Here is a 16,709-nt window from a genome sequence, read left to right on the forward strand (position 1 = left end):
ATCCGGATCCAGATCTTCAAATAGTAAAATCAACAGTAAGTTGACATTTTTATTAAAAAAACAAACAGTACTGGGTTTGGTGATGCTATATATTGTCTGAATCAACATTGTTTGGGTTCATTTATGTGCTAAAAGAGTGACTTTGAGAGCTGTTTTACCGTACAATGTAAGTCAATGAGGAGCATATTTTGAATTATCAATTTCTAATCAATGGAGCAATTATTTTTTATTTCTTGCCCACCTTTGGAGTTACATCATGGCAAGGTAAATACACAACCCAAACCTCTACCAAAGTGGTCTTACCCTTAAACTATCCCTTTAAGACAGGGGTCTTCAACGTGTTCAGGCCAAGGACCCCCTAGCTGAGAGAGAGATGAAGCAGGGACCCCCTCTATATTGTATAAAATTATGTTTGAGATAAACTTTTGCTGCTCTTTTTTCCCTCTACACCTATAACTCTTTGCTAAAAAATAGCCGATCTACAAGCTCACTACGCCTCGCAGCGCGAGGCGTTGTGAGCTTGTAGATCTGCTATTTTTGGCTTAAGTTCTCCTCAGCAAAGGGATGCTAGGGTTCAAGTGGTTAATGTAAAAAAAGATTTGGCGGACCCCCTGTAGTAACTCTGGGTCCCGGACCCCCTGTTGAAGACCCCTGCTTTTTTGCAAATTTTTAATTTGCTTTACATTTTGGGAGAAACATTGCCAATTTAGCAAAGAGGTGCCGTCTATTCCTGTATCAAACACCATGTTCAAGTAAAGTCTACAATGCTTATCATTTCATCAAGTTTCAGAAACAACTAAAGACATTGGCTCTCAAATGTTTTCATATCAAGGACCCCCACATGAATATCATTTGGCCAAGGGTTACAGTGAAATTGGTGACCTTCAGAAAACATGCGACCATCTCGTGGACTTCACAAAAACACCACCATGTCCAAATGTAAACAACAACCGTTTGTTTATGAACAGAGCAACTCTGTTCATAAACTAACAGCAGTGATTTAACTTTGGATGTTTGACATGTGATGGACACGATGGACACATCTTTTGTCAGGTCACCAATTTCTCCATAACATTGGAGGAGGCAGAATGTTGAGGGTTGGGATTCGGCTTGAAAATAAAACCACAGACGTCTTGGTTCAGCTCTGAGCCGCTAGACCAGTGGCTCTCAAAGTGATGTCTGATATCAGCCATCAGTTACCATGAGTATAAACCCTAGGGTTTATACTAGACCGGTCACAATTATTACGCAATAGCCTAATTGCAATTATTTGAATTTGCAATTATGTTTTGCATAATCGTCATAATCATTACCATGTTCAAAATGTTCATATATTTTCAAACATTTTGTGGAAATAGCAGATCTACCAGCTCAAAACGTGTTGCGACGCGACACGTTTTGAGCTTGTAGATTGGCTATTTCCACTCTGCTAATCCCACTATGAATGTATTTGTTGTAATTAAATGATGTATATTATGTGTCATATCTACCTTGTGCAACTTTTGTTTACGAAGCCCTAAAAGCCAAAAATAAATTACATTTGTATTCATAATGTTCCAATGCTCAACGTCAAACACAATTCAATCTTTGATCACAATCAATCATGTGACAATGAATCGTCAACTTCCATTTTGTAATGGTGACACAGCCCTGGTTTATAATGGCCAGCAGTGGTGGAAGAAAATACTGATTTGCTTTTACTTAAGTAAAAGTATCACTACTGCAATGTAGAAATACTCTGCTACAAGTTAAAGTCCAGAATTCAAAATTCACTTGAGTAAAAGTACAAAGGTACTGGTATCAAAATGTACTTGAAGTACCAAAAATAAAAAAGTACACATTATGTAGAATATCCTGTTTCACAAGTTTTCAAAATATATTAAAATCTTTTAAAAATAGCCGATCTACAAGCTCACAATGCGTCGCAAGTAGATTTAGTCCACTCTGCAGAAGGTCACATGATTAACCTGCAAGACACAGATATATACCAACATTAAATTTAATATATTGTATAATAATAACAATAATAATAGAAAATACAGTTTTTAAGTAGGCTAATAGTGCAGGGGTGATACAACTTTGATGGTGTATAGGGCCACTATATTTCCACACTCACTCCAGAGGGACACATTGCATATTATTGTTACTGTCGGGCAGACGCCTCTTATCTACATATTTTTACTTTTTTTGTAAATTAACCCATTGAGACCTGAAGCCGATTCTACATGTCTCCTAAATCCCAACAGTTTTCTGAAAAACGTATGTTTCTATATCAGTGGTGCTCAATCTTTTTCATGTCAAGGACCCCCAAAATTATATGTATTTGGCCGTGGACCCCCATCAAAATATCTTGTTCCAGGGACCCCCCAGAAGCAAAGATTTGAGTTAAAAATGTTCGCTTTAAAAAAATATATATTCAAAGATTTGCACACATTTTCACGATTTAAAAAAAATAGCAGATCTACAAGCTTGTAGCGCGGCACTCCGCGCTATGAGCTTGTATATCTGCTATTTTTGAATAGCCCAAAGTGTAAAATAATGCTTTTTAGCTCAAATCTAAAAATGACACAGTTCCAGGTATTAATGGGTTAAATTCGTCATTCTAGTATGTCACACAAAAGTAGCAAAAAATAGCTGATCTACAAGCTCAAAGCATCGCGACGCGTTTTGAGCTTGTAGATCAGACATTTTGGAATTGGAATCCTGAAGTTTTTTTTAAAATGTAATTTCAAATGGATTTGCTTATAATTAAGTTAACTTTATGAACACATTAAATACAAATACATTGGATATAAAGTCATTGAACCAATAATATAGACTGAAGTAATTAAAGCGGGTCATGATTGCATGTTTGGAATTGGAACAGCTGAAATCAATAATATATATCACTGTTAACCTGCGGGCCGCATTAAGTTAAGGTGAGGGCCGCGTGTGGCCCCCGGGCCGCCAGTTGCCCATGTATGCTATAGTGTTAACCCTTTAAGACCGGGAACGCGTCGGTGTAAACACTTTAACCATTATCTTATATACTTTGGCTATTCAAAAATAGCAGATCTACAAGCTCATAGCGCGGCACCGAGTGCCGCTCTATGAGCCTGCATATCTGCTATTTTTTGAAAAATTGTGAAAATTTCTGAATTTCTTTTACTCAAATTTTTGCTTCTGGGGGGTCCCTGGAACAAATATACATATCATTTTGGGTGGTCCTTGTCCTTGACATGAAAAAGTTTGATTATAGCAACAAAAGTTTTTTTCAAAAAACGTATGATTTAGAACATTGGTTCTCAAAGTGGGGTCCGGGGACCCAGGGGTACTTGAGGGGGTTCCAGGGGGTCCCCAGCTAAATGATGGACAGGAACCAAATGGACCCTTATGGGTCTGTAACTCTGAGAGTGTACAAATGGAACCAAATGGACCCTAACGGGTCCATTTGGTTCCATTTGTACACTCTCAGAGTTAAATTAACATTGATTTTACAATATGAATCGGGGTCCCAGAGACATACATGCCATTAAATGGGGGGTCTGTAGCCCTAATGCATGTCAAACTGGAGGTCTTTGAAATTAAAATGGTTGAAAATCACTGCTAGAGAGCCGTAAAAATCTTCTATTATGGGGGTCCCTGGCTTATCTTTTCAAATGGGGGTCCGCGGGCTAATAAATGTCTATTTGGGGGTCCTTGGCACGAAAAAGTTTGAGAACCACGGATTTAGAAGACATTTGTAGAATCCCCCCAGAAGCAAATATTAGTGTTAAAAATGTGCGCTTTAAAAAAACATATTGAAAAATGTGGACACATTTTTGAAGTAGTACCATCAACAGTAGCAGATCTACAAGCTTGAAACGTGGCACAAAACAACACGTTTTGAGCTTGTAGATCTGCTACTTTTGCCATTTTTTAATCCTGAAAAGTAACAGTTTGGGACATTCTATGGTTTCCTCCCGATAGTAGAGACGATATTTAGTTTCATCTTAGCCTTCGATCAAGACTCAGATTTCTTATCGATTTTGATATCGATATTTAGTCTAGATTACTTATTATCCTGCCTGAGTGTTATTTATCTTATGTTACAATTTAGCTCAGTTTAATCTCTATCCTTAGGCTTTTACATTTGTTTTGTTCTAGATATTTCATGAAAAGTATGAAATGTGAAAAGTGCTGTACAAATAAAATGACATTATTATTATTATCCTATCTTTGACATTCTTAACACTCTCCAAAAATAGTGTTTGTAGTTAGTTCCATGTTAAAGTCTCAAACATCTTGATAAATGTATGTTACTCTAAATATAACGTGTTTATCCCAAAGCCACAGATGTTATCCCACCATACGGACCCTTTATGTTCATTAATATTCCGTATTATTCAATAAATAAATGTTTCAATCTGGTCTGTCTGAACATCACTGTATAGACCAATTATTTGTTTACTAACATTGAGCCTGGACGCACAGGTGATTGTTTCACACAATCAATTCCCAACCTGTTTCGGGGTGCACTGGTTTCAGCACACCCCAACCCCCTCTTGTGTGTGTTGGCTAGTGAGACGCGTCCTAACGAGACCTGATATAATGGGTTTCGTTGCGCGCATACTGGCTGCACGCAGCCAGTATGACGTCGTCTGTTAAGGGGTCTCATTCAATGGGTGAAAGTGGCGCTGTTGCAGGTGAACACCGGTATTACACCCCATGTAATCCAGGAAATACAATGACGTTCATCCACAGAGGGGATTAAAACACTTCTTTATTAATCTATACTGAACATTAACTGAACACTAACACCCCGTATGTACGGATAACATCTGTGGGTTTAAGATAATCACTTTATATTTACAATGCATACATAAGTATAGACGCACGAGCCTTAAATACAGAACCACAAACTATTTGGTAAAGTGGCGCTGTTGCAGCAGGTAAATGTCCATGTAAATGTGTAACTAGAACGGCGTTCAGACACACACGTGACTAAAACGCGTCTTTATTAAACTCTACGTAATATTACGGAACACAACAGACCCGTATGGACGGGTAACATCCGTGTATTTGTGTTTAAACACTGTATATGTTGGATTGGGTTCATTTATGGGGATTTATGATCCGTTTAAAACTACCAACAAACATCAGAATCGATCACCATAAATAATACAATCCCTGACGGGCCGTCTTGATCCAAGGCTAAAGTAGATTATAAACACACATGAACATATGGCAGGGTTAGATCTACAAACCCCCACACAGTGAGTGTTTTAACTTTAGATATGAATCAAACATTAGTTTACCTTCAGCAGAGGAGCGTGACGTGATGCAAGACAAAATGTTTGAAAGCACTGCCAAGCAGACGTTGTGCGCGTGCGTCTCTTTTAGATCCGTATCACATCCGGTCTAAAGCCCCGCCTACTGGATCCGGTGCGTTGAACACGTTCACCCGCACGTCACATGGACAAACCATTTCCGTTTTCTGACCAGATGTTCATCCTGCAGAGTGAATAGATCCACAGACTGCTTTTCACTCATCAACACTAAATCATCTTCACCTGTTTAGAGCAGCGGTGTAAAGTAAGTACATGTACTCAAGTACTGTACTTAAGTACAATTTTGAGTTATTTGTACTTTACTTGAGTATTTCCAATACTTTTACTTCTACTCCACTACACCTCAGAGGCAAATATTGTACTTTTACTTCACTACAATTACTTGAAAACTTTGGTTACTTTATAGATTTTTAATATTATTACAAAACACACATTAACCACTACAGTCCTATGTATACTTAGGCTATTTGAAATCTACAAGCTCACAACGTTGTGAGCTTGTAGATCTGCTGTTTTTTTTTCTTCTTTTCAAAGCATTTTTACACGTGTGAAATGGGATATTCTGAAAAATGAGTACTTTTACTTTCAAGGTTTAACTTTATTAATGTCCCAAAAGGGCAAATAGGTTTACAGCAAGAGTTAGCAAAACATATTACATACATTAAACATATCTCTCACTGCCGGTCGCTGTGTGCGCATGCGCCCTGTTCCCTCATTGCAAGCAGAGGGAATCCTTTTATTTTTACTTTCAGCACTTAAGTATATTTCAATGTGAATACTTTTGTACTTTGCATATGTGAATCGTGTATATTTAATTAGATCATTTACATATTTGAATAAATTGTCTATTTAAAACCAGTATGTTTTTTAAAAAATCGATTCAATTTAAAATACAGCATCACAATCATTTAACCACTTTATCCATATTTTATACTTTAGCTATTCAAAAATATCAGATCTACAAGCTCACAGCGCGTCACTTTGAGGCGGCGCAGCGAGCTTGTACATCTGATATTTTTAAAAATGTTTTGAAACATCTTGAAAATGTTTGGAACATTTTGAATGATGTTGAATTTCTTAACATAACTTTTCTCTTCTGGGGGTCCCTGGCACTAAATATTTTCATATGGGGGTCCCTGGGCCAGGGGGTCCCTAGGGGTCCGTGGCCATAAAGCATACGTTAAAGTGGGGGTCTCTACTGATTTATAGCATCCATAATAATCTTCAGACACATGACATGTACACAGCAAAAATTAAAGAGTTGAAATTTCAGGGTTAAACATTGCAGAGTTGATTTCAACTCCCAAAGTGTCATTTTAACACCTTCATATTTAAATTGGGTTAAATGTTGGAGTTATTTGAAAGAGTTGATCACTTCAGTGTTACCCAACTCAGCCCAGAGTTAATTCCACTCCCAAAGTGTAATTTTAACACCTTCATATTTAAATTGGGTTAAATGTTGGAGTTATTTGAAAGAGTTGATCACTTCAGTGTTACCCAACTCAGCCCAGACTTAATTCCACTCCCAAAGTGTCATTTTAACATTTTTCTGATGTAATGGTTAAGTGTTTGGAGTTGTTTTAAATAGTTGATTAAAATCAGTGTTACCCAACTCCGCCCAGAGTTGATTTTCACTCCCAAAGTGTAATTTTAACATTTTTCTGATGTAATGGTTAAGTGTTTGGAGTTGTTTTAAATAGTTGATTAAAATCAGTGTTACCCAACTCCGCCCAGAGTTGATTTTCACTCCCAAAGTGTAATTTTAACACTCTCTGATTTAAATGGTGTTCACATCAGTGTTAACCCAACTCTGCAGAGATGTAATTAAGCTCCTCCTGTCTGTCCGCACATGCAATTCATTTTGAATTGATGAGTACAACTGACACAGTGGACATTTTCTTCAATGTGTTCTTCCAACAACACCATTTCATGGTAAGTGCAGACTTATTGAAATAATTGTAAAGGTGTGCTGCAAACTGCAATATGTAGCTACAAGTTAACATCCACGGAGATGTAGGCCTATTATGCTTTACAAAATGTTTGTCAAGACTAGTAATGGTGAACAGGTTACATAAACCATGGAGTCTGTGGTCTTGCATGGCCATTTGCACTGAAAATAGACTAAGCCAAATGCTCACAAGTTTATTCTGTAAAGGCTACAAACGGTGAACATTATTCTTATTTACCCCTATAGCATTCTAATTCATTGTGCTCTGTGTGTAGCCTTAATTAATTAGCGACCACCACCTGTTGCAAAAGGCATGATTTAAAGAGGATGGCTGCATTACTTATATGTGTAGAAGAATCACAGAACATTAAAATTAGATCCTGATCGATCCTGTTAGTGTGGTGTCAATGAAGGTAGGATGTTGTTGCTACTTTAAGATGAGGGAGCTTGTCTAGCATTGTTTTCTAATAAAATAACCATGGTAAAAAAAGTATCCTACTTTATCATGATTTAACATGACAATTTTGTAATTCACAAGGATGAAAACAAAGCTTTGTTTTGTTTGTAGCCTACTATAACTACTGCATATAGTAACTAAGCTTAATTTGTAGTTATTTGTGTTAATTTATTTTGTCAAACTTTCTGCAGGTCTGAGTAAAAATGCTGGTCCAGGTGAAGTACAGAGAACTGCAGAAGTATGTGAAGTTGGAAGAAGTGGATGGACGGTTTGACTTTATGCAGTTCCATGAAAAAGGTAACATTTAGCACATTGGTTCTCAAAGTGGGGTCCGGGGACCCCCAAGGGTACTTGAGGGGGTTCCAGGGGGTCCCCAGCTAAATGATGGACAGGAACCAAATGGACCCTTATGGGTCTGTAACTCTGAGAGTGTACAAATGGAACCAAATGGACCCTAACGGGTCCATTTGGTTCCATTTGTACACTCTCAGAGTTAAATTAACATTGATTTTACAATATGAATCGGGGTCCTAGAAATATAAATGCCATTAAATGGGGGTCCGTATAGCCTAATGCATGTCAAACTGGGGGTCCTTGAAATTAAAATTAAAAAAAATCTTATGGGGGTCCCTGGCTTATCTTTTCAAATGGGGGTCCGCGGGCTCATAAGTGTCAATTTGGGGGTCCTTGACATGAAAAAGTTTGAGAACCACTGATTTAGCATATATCATGGCACATCAAATTTGAACTCATAGTGGGGATGGGTTTTGTAAGGGAACATGTTCTAGGTTTATTTATGATTATACAGTGGTGGATGAATGCATTTAATGTGAAGTAATTTCCTGTGAGACAAACAGTGCTGCCTTGAAAAGCACATTCAGTTTATTCTCACTGTACTATCTTTTCCAGTCATAGAGAGATTTTGCCTGCCACCTGATGCACAAGTCACATACAAGGATGCAACAGGGACAGATGTTGATGCTGAGATATTCAGTGACCTCGTTGGACAAGGCAATGTGGTGCTGACAGTTTTCTCAAATGATGGTGAGGTCAAAAGACAGGCATTTAAGCAAGCACTCTACAGTACACATCCTACAATTACTTAGCCTACTTTTTTTCTTTTCCTTTAGAATTCTCTGATTGCTCCACCTCCGCTTCTGAGTTGTCTAACTCAAGCCTCAGCTCAAATGCATCAACTCTAATACTAGATGTGGTCCCTAGCAAGAGACCAAGAATTGAGGAAACAACTGGTGCAGTGTCTGCTAAACAGGTATCAGTTTTATTCTCATGTGTTGCTTCAAATGTTTTGACCCTCAGTCTCTGGAAAGGTGATTTATCACCATGTGTTGCTTTCTCATGTGTTTTCTTTTTATTAGTTGATTGAAGCTGTGTTACGAGGCAAGTCTGGTGGTGAAGACGTACTACAGGAGTACCAAACAACAGCAACCCTAACAGATAGCACAAGACGAGAAATGGTTAACATCCTGGTATCTCACATGGTGGATAATCATGGGTATGTGTTATATGTTCTCTTTATTTGTGTCAAATAACTGCATGTTCATTGCATACATTTAGATTACTAATCTAATATATCCTCTCAGGTGCCTCCCCACTAAAGCAACCAGAGAAGAGTATGCTCTTGGGATAGTGATGCTGTTCCCTTCCCTCAAGGATCCATATTCCAAGAAAGGCTATGTAATAGACATTATTATTGTTTGCATGACACTATCATGTGTGCATATGACATTGACAGTTGAATTCTGAGATTTCCTATGAGCCAAGTATGACAACACATTTATTTATTTATTTATTTTCAGGAACACTTCTATGATGCTCCCAGCAACACAGGATACATTGCTTGGCGTCTGAAAACAGTCCAAAGGAAGTCCAAACGAAGTCAAGGATCTGCACTGCCACCAAGCAGCTCTACTGGTCATTCTCCTGGAGGCCCAACTTCCCAGAGGGTTGTTATTATGGAAGAGCAGCTTGAGGGGGATGCTTGCAAAGAGGCCATGTCTTTGCTCAACCATACTACTGACAACTCCCAGATCTTCCAGAAGATGAGACAGACCTTTCAGCACCGCCAGAAGCTTGTTAATGACCCCGGCAAAGGTGTTGATGTCCTTGCTGCCTTCCCGAGATTCATGGATACAAAAGGACTGGTAAGTTGGAATGAGATGTTTAGAATGGCTTGAAATTTGAAATCATTTCCTGTTGTAGTAATGTACAGTAATATTGTCTTCCTTTAAAGGTGGAGCAAGACTTCACTCTCCTATTTAATGACATCTCCTCCCAGCTGCTTCAGAAATGGGATGTGCTCTTCAAGGCAAATATCATAAAAGAGGCCTCGCAGCTCACTTCAACACCAGGGTTGCGTCGCTTGGTGCAGTCAGCAGAAAGTCCCCCAGGAAGTGATCCTGATGATGCAACAAGTGAGTTGTATTTGTTTTAACTTATTTACACTTATCACAGGTACAGTTGCATCATTCATTTTCATCACTATTATGATTAATTTGGCCATGCGGGGTGACCTGTTGGATCCGCTCCAAAATGTCATGGGCTCTTACATGGCACATGCGATACCCATCATGAAAATAGGTTTGGTATGTTTCGCGTAATCTTGCTTGATGGGCAGACGTGATGTGACGGATGAACGGACAGAAACCAAAAGCATTACCTCTCATCCCCAACTAAATGACTTTTTTCTCTGTTGTTGTGACCTCAGCCTACGACCCAGAAATGGCCTCCCTGTTGTTGCTGTTACATCTCCTTCCACCACCACCTGGGGGACCGAAGTCTCCAAAAGTTAGTGCCTGTGATGCAGTGGATAGACTTGTAGTCTTTCATAAGGTAATAATTAAGGAGATACAAAAAATGTGTCTTCAGGGATGTGATTTTCCTTAATGTAACAGTAATTCCTGCTCGCTGTGTTTTATTCTTGTTTTATAGCAGCCCTGTTATGCTCTATCATCAGTGAGGTATTGGGCTACTCAATTTTCACAAGAGCTTCAGTGTTCCTGTACAGTAATGGTAGATGTAGACCTGACCATCACTGTAGCACTCCATCCAGTCCAGAGCTGAAAATAAGTCTTGGTATCCCATCTTGCACTAGCCAGTGAGGCAATGTTTGAATGATCACTTCTATTATGTAGTTTTCTCTGTGGCTGTGTAACTGAATAGAACATGATCCTTGGGATGGGTTAAGCTCACTCCTCAGAAACCCATGCTCCACCAAGGGATCTAGCTCTCTTGGTACAGTTGGTAGCATGTCCATTTGCAGAGTGTGATGTACTGTAGAGAGCGTGGCAAGATCTTCACACCTGCACATTATTCTTGTCTAATGTTCAGTTTTCTTATCTCAACCCTAGTCATGCTGCAGTTTGGAAGAGCATCTACGCAACCAGAAGAATCCGCAGCCGTACCTCCTTGCTGTTGGGCGTCAGAAGAGCAAGATCGACAGTTTCTACATCGTCATGGATCAGCATCTCATCCCATGCCAGGCAAACCGCTCACTCGGGGCATGTGATGAACTTTTCAAAGCACATTTTGTGTTTAATGTGTCTTACGATGCTGCACTTGTGAGCTTCTACACATTCCTGCAGACGACAGTGTATAGCATTGATGTGGGGAAAATGAAGGAGACACCCAGAGTTAGGGAACTGAGATCCAGGCTGCTGAACCAGATCATAACTGCACTCTTTGAGTAAAGCTACTGTATACTGAGCTGTTTCATGTGTAAGAAAGCCTATCCCAGCAGTCAACTGTTTATTTCACTCCACTACAATTATTTGAAAACTTTAGTTCCTAGTTAGTTTGTAGATTTTGATTATTATATTACAAAATATACATTAACCACTTCACCCCTATATACATTTTGGCCATTTGAAAAATAGCAGTCTGCTCTTTTGAAATGAGACATTCTGCAGAATGATTACTTTCTACTTTTGGTACTGTAAGTACATTTTGATTCCAATACTTTGTACTTTTACTAAAGTAAATTCTGAATTCCAAACTGTTACTTGGAGGAGAATGAAGTGGCTGTTTTGTTTAATGTAGGCTATTTGTTTAATGTTAAAATGCAGCTAAGAATAGCTAAAGAAAAGCTAAAAACTTGTTAGGCCAAGTTCAACTGGTTAATATTATTTTTTTTGTGTGTGGGGGGGTTAAAATATTTCTCAGTAGCCTCTATTATTTATATTTTGACATTTTGGAATTAAAATCTGAAAATAAATGTTTTATTAACCCTAACCCTAACCCTAACCCTAAAAATAAGTGTTATTTGTGTGTTACTTTAACTCTGGTAAAGATTACATTTAACTCAGAACACAGTGTTATTTATCTAACTCGCGTAAAGAGTAAAACATTTAACTCAGAGCAGAGTTATTTATCTAACTCTGGTAAAGAGTAAACATTTAACTCAGAGCAGTGTTATTTGTCTAATTACTTTAACTCTGGTAAAGAGTAAACCATTAACTCAGAGCACAGTGTTATTTATCTAACTCTGGTAAAGAGTAAACATTTAACTCAGAGCAGTGTTATTTGTCTAATTACTTTAACTCTGGTAAAGAGTTAAAGGAGGAACTCCTGGCATAGTGTTAAATGTTAACTATTTACAAAGTGTTAATTTAACTCTAGAAAGTGTGGACCTATATAAACCCTGAAAAAGAGTTGAAATTGACTCACCCCACTTTTTGCTCTGTAGTGTCTGCTAATGGACACTAGATGGCATCCAGAGTTTTCCAGTCGGTTCATGACATTGATTGATTGATTGATTGATTGATTGATTGATTGATTAATTGATTGATTGAATACTTTATTCAGAAGGTTGCAGAGATAAAGTACATGAAGTACAGTTTAAATACAAGGTCAACTAAAATGGATTAAAAAGCTCATGAAGCCTAATGGCTTGTTTTGAAATGTACTCAATTCATGACATTAAAAAACAGACAGATAAACACTATGCAGAACATCAGTGGTGGAAAAAGTACTTGTTTTACTTAAGTAAAAGTATCAATACTGCAATTTAGAATTACTCTGTTACAACTAAAAGTTCGGAATTAAACATGTACTTGAGTAAAAGTACAAAAGTATTGGTATCAAAATGTACTTAAAGTACCAAAAGTAAAAGTGTTATGAATTATTATATTATATATTATATTAAAATGTTTGAAAATAGCAGATCTACAAGCTCACAGCGCATCGCATAGATCCTCTATTTTCAAACAGCCTAGGTATAAAATAGGGCTAAAGTGGTTAATGTATGTTTTATAATGTAATCATGTATATCTAGAAAGTAACTAGTAACTCAAGTTTTCAAATAATTGTAGTGGAGTAAAAGTACAATATTTGCCTCTGAGATGTAGTGGAGTAGCAGTAAAAGTATAGACAATTGGAAATACTCCAGTAAAGTAAAAGTACCTCAAAATTGTACTCATTGTACTTGGGTCTGTAACTCTGAGAGTGTACAAATGGAACCAAATGGTTAACATAAATTAACATAGATTTTACGTTAGCAATTGGGGTCCCAGAGATTAAATGGGGGTCCGTAGCCTAAATGCATGTCAAACTGGGGGTCCTTGAAATTATAATGGTTGAGAATCCATGCTAGAGTGGTAAAAATCTTCTTTTATTATGGGGGTCCCTGGCATATCTTTTTCCGCAGGCCAATAAGTGTCACGTTTAACTAATGAACTCATTTTTACTTTACTGGAGTATTTCCAGTGTTCAGTACTTTTACTTCTACTCCACTACATCTCAGAGGCAAATATTGTACTTTTACTGCACTACAATTGTTTGAAAACTTTAGTTACTAGTTACTTTGCAGATATAAATGATTCTATTATAAAACATACATTAACCACTTTAGCCCTATTTTAAACCTAGGCTATTTGAAAATAGCAGATCTACAAGCTTGTGACGCGAGCTTGTAGATCTGCAATTTTCAAACATTTTAGCTCTTCATTAGAACCATTGGACAGCCTGTCTGTCTCTCCTAGCTCTTCATCAGAACCATTGGACAGCCTGTCTGTCTCTCCTAGCTCTTCATCAGAACCATTGGACAGCCTGTCTGTCTCTCCAAGCTCTTCATTAGAACCAGCGGACAGCCTGTCTGTCTCTCCTATACAGTGGCGTGCACAGACATTTTGAGGGGCAGGTGCTCAAGTAAATTTAACTTTTTTTTGTTTACTTGGTCTGCTCTTTTTTCCCTCTACACCTATACCTCTTTGCCAAAAATAGCCGATCTACAAGCTCACAAAAAAAAAAAGGCTTTTAAAGGCTTTGAAAAGCCTGGTTTGATGATGCAGGTACATCAGTCAAGTTCTCCCTCTCTGTACACCGTTAGAGATTTATAGGCGTGGGTTGATTTAGCCGGCTCTGCCTCTGTGCTTTTTCTGCCGCCTTCTGAAAATTGCAAAGACAAAAATGGTAAAATGGCCTCATTAGTTTGTCCCGGGAAAGCAGCGGCGGTCGTGTGTGAGTGTCGGGCGCAGTGGTGGAAAGTAACTAAGTACATTTACTTAAGTACTGTACTTAAGTACAATTTTGAGGTATTTGTACTTTACTTGAGTATTTCCAATTTCCAATACTTTTACTTCTACTCCACTACATCTCAGAGGCAAATATTGTACTTTTACTCCACTATACAATAATTTGAAAACTTTATTTACTAGTTGCTTTTCAGATATAAACTATGATATGATGAAACATACATTAACCACTTTAGCCCTATTTTATATTTGAAAATAGCAGATCTACAAGCTCACAACGCGTCGCATCGCGACGCGTTGTGAGCTTGTAGATCAGCTATTTTCAAATATGCCAATACTTTTGTACTTTTACTCAAGTACATTTTTAATTTTGGACTTTTACTTGTAACAGAGTATTTTTATATTGCAGTATTGGTACTTTTACTTAAGTAAAGAATTTGAGTACTTTTTCCACCACTGGTCGGGCGCCATGCTGCTGAGAGCGTTGGAGGCTTGGCGTGTGGCGGTGTTTAATGATATGCCACCATGCCAGCGGGCGTTTGGTCAAACCTTCGGGCTGAACAATGACATGGAAACAATGCTCCCAACCGGAAACAAGGGCTGAAGGAACAGAGGGAATGATGGAAGAAGAGATAGATAGAGAGACAGAGACACAGCATTGTGTGGTTCTCCATTGTGGTATTTTGTTTCTCATTTACTTGTGTTTCCAGTGTGCTGAATATAAATGGAGTGTGGAGCATTCCGGTATTGATCACAGCATTTGTTGTAACAATGAAGTAAGTTGACAGTCATTGTGAGGGTCAGTAATGCACAGAACCTTCCCTCAATCATTTAGTTGGGAGGTCCAAACGAGAGATGAACACATTAGAACAAAACTACAAATAAGGCAAAGAATTTCAAATGCAGGATGTGAGAGTCAAAGCAGAGAGAGTTACAGATTAAGAGTTGTTTAAATGAAGGGTGAGAGAGTCAAAGCAGAGAGAGTTACAGGTAAAGAGTTGTTTAAATGAAGGGTGAGAGAGTCAAAGCAGAGAGAGTTACAGGTAAAGAGTTGTTTAAATGAAGGGTGAGAGAGCAAAGCACAGAGAGTTACAGGTAAAGATGTGGATTCTAACTTAATGGACTAGAGCTTCACTGGAGGCAGGAGGATGCAGGGGAATTATTACATCCATTAGGATGCACAGAGTAGGAGTGTGTGTGTGTGTGTGTGTGTGTGTGTGTGTGTGTGTGTGTGTGTGTGTGTGTGTGTGTGTGTGTGTGTGTGTGTGTGTGTGTGTGTGTGTGTGTGTGTGTGTGTGTGTGTGCGCGTGCGTGCGCGCGTACAGCGGTACACCAGTATTGATGACGGTGTGTAGTGTGCTGCCGTGCGCGCGTTTCGTGCACGATTCCTGCTGCAACACTCTTGACCTTGAGTGTCAGTAGAGACACATTTATCTACTTCTACTGCTGTCTGATAACTCCTCCTCTACCTATCTCTCTGTACTCCTCTTTCCTTCCACTCAAGGAAGAAGGTCAGAGCCATTTCAATGTGTGTGTGTGTGTGTGTGTGTGTGTGTGTGTGTGTGTGTGTGTGTGTGTGTGTGTGTGTGTGTGTGTGTGTGTGTGTGTGTGTGTGTGTGCGCGCGCGCGTGTTCCTCTGTGTTCCATCATGTGTGTCAAATGCCATCCTCAGAATGTTAATTACATTTAAGCGACCATGTGGTCAAATTATATGTATACAATATGGTAATGCAAAGTGTGTGTGTGTGCGTGCGTGCGTGCGTGCGTGCGTGCGTGCGTGCGTGCGTGTGTGCACGTATGTGTGTGTGTGTGGGGGGGGGGGGGTAATTTAGCAGAACGTATGAAGACGTATAGTGCACGCACATCCGTTAGGTCCAGGTGCTTAGACAAACAAAGTAATAATGAAAAGAATAAAGTCTGCACACTGGTGGTTGCAAAAAAGCTCCAGAATGTATTGCTGGTCAACGTTTCGGCCTGTTCAGGCCTTCATCAGGACATATATAGTGGAAAAGGGCATACACAGAGGTTTATATAGGTACTACTATGCAATGATAGGCTCACCCCAATAGGGCAAGTGAGGTCACATGCAGTCAACTCAATCAGGAGGTTGGCTAATGCATAAAGTCAAGAATGTCTGGAGACAAACAGTGTGTACCCATCCCAAGATCCAAGAATAGTAATTTAGCAGAACACCCGGCCTTTTTTTCTGATATCTACATATCTACACACACACACACACACACACACACACACACACACACACACACACACACACACACACACACACACACACACACACACACACACACACACACACACACACACACACATACACATATACAAACGCACACATGCAGACACCCACACAACCAATATTCCTGAAGGTCATTCTGGAGCCATGTGGAACTCCATATTTGGGCACGACTGATGTCATATTTAATGAGGTGAGATTTCAGCCAGCTTGACTTAAAAGCTGATTACACAGAGTGTGAGGAGCATTAGTCACA

Source organism: Gymnoscopelus microlampas (genome assembly GCF_963454915.1).
Source record: "Gymnoscopelus microlampas genome assembly, chromosome: 4".
Taxonomy (NCBI): domain Eukaryota; kingdom Metazoa; phylum Chordata; class Actinopteri; order Myctophiformes; family Myctophidae; genus Gymnoscopelus; species Gymnoscopelus microlampas.